The sequence below is a fragment of the Gallus gallus genome, chromosome 8 (genome assembly GCF_016699485.2).
Source record: "Gallus gallus isolate bGalGal1 chromosome 8, bGalGal1.mat.broiler.GRCg7b, whole genome shotgun sequence".
Lineage (NCBI taxonomy): Eukaryota > Metazoa > Chordata > Aves > Galliformes > Phasianidae > Gallus > Gallus gallus.
Genome location: NC_052539.1, coordinates 23664409 through 23669302, shown reverse-complemented (window position 1 = coordinate 23669302; position 4894 = coordinate 23664409).

The window sequence follows — 4894 nt, the reverse complement described above, 5'->3', positions numbered from 1 at the left end:
GGGCTTTGTCGCACAGGCCGCCCCGGCTCCTCCTCTCACTCCGCCCCGCCGGGATCGCGCACGCAAGGCCCGGCGGCACCGCGCTGGGCGGACGGGAGCTGTGCCCGCCCCGGCGCGCTGAGGCGAGGCCGGCGGGCTCCGGCCCTGAAGCGAGCGGCCGTACGCTCCGCCCCGCGGCTGTTGGCGTGCGGGAGGGCCCCCGGCGTCTGACCCCGAGGGCGGAGCTGTGTCGGAGGCCGAAGTTCGTGCCCCGCGCTGGGCATCGGCTGCCTTTCGGGGCAGAGGCCCGGGCCGTGCTTACCTTTGTGCTCGGAGCACGGGAGGAGCTGTGCGCGGAGACGGCAGCAGGCGCTGCTTGTGCCGCTCTGTACTCCCGAAGGCGGCCTGCGAGGTGATGAGAGTTACAGCAAATACATGACTTCTTTAACGGCGCATTCAGCTTCTCTGTTGAGAAGATAAACTTTTAAAATGAAATATAGCTGTATGCACAGTGCGGGTACTCAGCACCCCTCTCCCAGCATAACCACACCGACACAGCATGAGGGAAATGCGTTCTTCAGGGCAGATTGAAGGGTCTCCTCCAGCGCAGACCCTCACAGTGCCTTGCTGCCCGTCAGATTCAGCCACTGAATATAGCTAAAAATCAATTTTTCATTACTGATCTTAAGCGAATTCAACACAGGTGACAGCAACTAGAAGTCACGTCCTGAAGCAATACAGCATGGCCAGCTTTAATCAAGAGTGCCTCAGCTGATCTGAGTCGGGCCTGATGAGCGCAGAGCTCCCATCTGAGCTCAGTGTCTCTAAGGCAGAGCAGCAGGTGCTTGGCTCTGCCATCTCTGCTCAGACCTTTGAGAGGCCCTGTAGTGCCTGGAGGATGGGGAGCTGTGCTTCTGCTTGTTATCCATGTGAGTTCCTCCTTGAGGATTTCCTTTTATTATTATTTGAGAGTTTTGTTTAGCTGCTTGTCGTTAGGTGACTTGAGCACTTTCAGTGTGAAATCTGTAGCAATAGAGAAGATATTACTGGTGTTTATGGGGCTTGGAAAAGGCATTTCCAAGAAGCTAGGAGTAGTGCCTGAGTTGGGAGTGTTGCTTGTGATGGAAACACTTTGCAATAGCGTGCTGTAACTAACAATGACCACTGTACGGGGTGTGGATGTTTATCACAGGAGCGTGTTGACTCGGTTAATAGGAGAATTAAGAAGGTAAGCAGTGGTTGGAGAGGAGTCAGTGCCTCTCCCAGGAGTAGCTTCAAGGTGAGAGCAATGTCAGAGCTGCTGCTGCTGCAGGATCCTGTGGTGGGTTAGGGGGACAGTTAGAGGACACCTAGCTGTGCAGTGGTGGCATCACTGACAAGATAGCGGGAAGTGAGAAGGATGTCTTTATTCTACTGCCATTTCTCGTTTTATCATAAAATCATTAAAATTGGAAAAGACCTCATCCACCAGTCCAGCCCCAACCTGTCCCCCCCATGTCTTCTGACCATGTCCCTCAGTCCCACAGCCCCATGGTTCTCAAACATCTCCTGGAACGGTGACTCCACCTCATCCCTAGGCAGTCTGTGTCAATGCATCGCCACTCCTTCTGAGAAGACATTGTTCCTAATATCCAACCTGAACCTTCCCTGGTGCTGTTTAAGGTTATTTCTCACTCTATGCAGAGCTTCAGTGCATGTAGTTGCTGTAGCTCCATGTAGACTGAGTAGCTTTGAATGAGGAGGAGCAATTAGTAGTCATTACTGAGCTCTTCGAAGTAGAGATGGGTTAAGCCACTTGTTTTTCCAGGCCATTTATTGCTGTTATGTCAGGTAGGTGGTTAATAGCAGCTGGGCACCATCGGGTCACAAATTGAAAAGTGATCTGGGAGATGGAGAGTGGAAATAATTCTGTTCACAAATACAGGAACGTTGTGGGTTTTTTGTATCCCTGTACCTGCTGTGGTGTTACTGTGAGGCCACTAGTTTTCTGCCACTTTTATTTTCCTATTGCAGCTTGGGGATAAGAAAGCAGTCAAAAAGTTTTTCAAAGCAGAGGTTGGTTGTCCTTAGTGTTCAATAGCTGTTTGGTGGGAGCCTTTCTTTAGAGACCCTATGACCTGTTTCCACTGTGTTTCAGTATTAAGCTGCAAAAAAAAATGGAACAGGTCTGGCAAGCTTTGCAGTACTGACTTTCTATAGATACTATTTTTAAGTCTGTGGGCTGCTTAGAAGGATCTGCTTTTGTGGCAATAGGCACACAAGTGACCTTTGTATGTATAGAATGGTGGAGGTGACTCTGGACCAAAAGAGCACGTTTCTGAGCTGTTTGTTCTGCACAGACTTGGAAGCTCCCAAGTAGATTTTTACATGGTCCTTCTTTCTGAGAAGATTTGCGGGTACCTTTGCCCTGTTCCAGCAGAACTGTGGGAAAATATAACCAAGGGCTTCATTAGTTAACTTTTATTTTTTTTTACTTTCCCCCTTGTTTTGGGGAACGATTCTTAAATTTGAGCTTGTTGAGCCTTAAAATGATCACACAGATGCAATTGAATGTTTTATTCTGGAGAGCTTTGATATTAAAGGAGATGTTACGTAACACTGTATTCTTAAGGCTCATAGGAGCTCACCAGAGGTTGAGCTATCTTCCCAAAAAAATCCCTGGTATGCTTTTGGAGTTAAAAATCTGAAAACACTGAAGACCTGAAGAGACTGGTTTAGAGGTAAAAGACCTGGTTAATTTTACATGACCCATTGCTGTGTTATTGTTGGAAACCGTTTTATATGTGTAATGCATCATGCTCCCCAGAAGTTTCTGAAAGACCTTTTGTATCAGCAAGGAACATGGTCTTTGCTTCCTTTTCTTCCATCAGCCTTATCTTCCCAGCATTTATCATCTCTTATTATGTCTTATCTTTCTTCTGGATAAGATTGTTTTATCAATTAATATACAGAAGCCCAGTTAACTTCTGAATGGATGGAGTGGCATGGAAAGTTTCAGAGATAGCACTGTTTGCTCGGGTAATGGTGGTGAATAGACATGTTATTTTAGAACTTTTTCCTGGAGAAAGCAAACCAAGTATACGTTTGAAGAAGTAAATGACATCCTTCTATTATTCGTGTGAATCTGATTGTGGGAATGGCCTAATTAATTCATTAATTTGCTTGGGCTTAAAGAACATCGCGTCTTCTAAAATGCATGTTTGTTTTCAGTTTTGTTGATATTTTGGCTGAACCATGGCGATCTCTCTGTGTGTACTGTAAATGTTTATTGTTTTCCAAGGGAGACCAAATGCAGCATAGTAATCAAAATACTAATATACTCCCCTTTCATTTTGTGATGCAGTATTTTGCTCATTTCTAAGAACAGCCTTCTACTCAAAGTATCCTGGTATCACAAATATCACTTAGATTAATCTATCCTAAAGATAAAGCTTGGCAGGGATGTGTGTTCCACCACTGAAATAAGTTTCCTTCGATAGTAACTCATTTCCCCAAATCCAAAATGTTTTATCACCCAGGAGTGCCACACGTGCTCCATATTGGAGTATTCACGCTGTATGTCACAAAGGAGAAAAAAGACCAAAACAAAGCAAAAACAAACAAACAGTAAACCACACAGAAGCAACCAAAGCAATCATCACACAAAGGTAACCTCTTCTAACAAACCCCCCGTCACCCAGCTTCATGTAAATTTTGTGTAGGAGTCAATCTTCCTTTGTCCTCAGTGTAATACACAGGCTCAACTGCAAGAGTGATCAGAGACCTCGAAAACATGATCTGAGGGGAGAGACTGAAAGAATTGGGGTTGTTTAGTCTAAAGGAGAGGAATGTGTTGGGAAAAGTGATAGCGATCTTCAAAGATATAAAAGGTTTCTGCAGAGAGAAGGGATAATTTGTTCTTCCTGTTCAGCAGATCTAGGGCAAGAGGTAATGGACTCAGAGCTTTAAGGCAGACGTTAGGAGATTATTTCAAACTGCAAAGGCAGTTTAGCACTGGAAGTTATTACCCGGGAATCTCACTTACTGAAGGTTTTGGAGAAGCAGGTTAGGCCAAATGTCCCAGGATTGTCTTCAGATGAGGTAGATGACATGCAGATAACCTCGAGAGGTTTCAGCCTGTTTTGTATCCTTTAATTTTGTTCAGATAATGTACCACAGATGTACTACTGCTATAATGTTTTAATTCTCACTCTGCCTTATGTCTTCAGAAAATTCCAGTCAGAAAGCATAGTGGTAGACTGGGGGGTGGGAATGGATTATGAAGTTCCCAATAGCAAAGTATTAAGGAATCACAGCCACTGCAGGGTGACTGTTTTGCTTGAACGGGAGTGTGAGTTGCTGTACTTTTAGATATTTTTGCATCCCATCATGCAGAAAACAAGCACATCATACAGAAAACAGAGATGATCATTAAGGAAGTCTTCCTGATTTCTCTTGTTCTATGAAAAGGGGTAAGGAAGGATAGCTGCATGGTCCTGTTTAGTTTTGGTTGGGTGGAGATTCCTCTAGGAGATGAAAGTCTCAGTTGTTTAAGCTGGCTTATCTGAGGCCTACCTTTTAGCAGAACTAATCATGTGTTGATTAAGTAAACACTTCACACAAACCCAAACAAGGCAGCAGAAGGTACTGTAAGTCTAGCCCTCGTTTGTAGCAGCAGCATTTTCCCTCTCCCAGTTCAGTTTACAGAAATTAAGGACTCTGCGGAGTGAGTTACCCCAACTTCTGCTGGAAGTGCCATCTTCACAGTACCATCCTCTAAAAGCAACGTTGCAAGCCTCTTTGGAAGTTCATATGTTAGGCTACATACTGACTTTGTTCTGTTGTCCCAGAACGGCAGGCAGTTTATTTGGTGTTTCACACTACACACTTCTGTGGAACAGCTCATGAAGAATCCCTGAGGGACGCAGGACGGTTG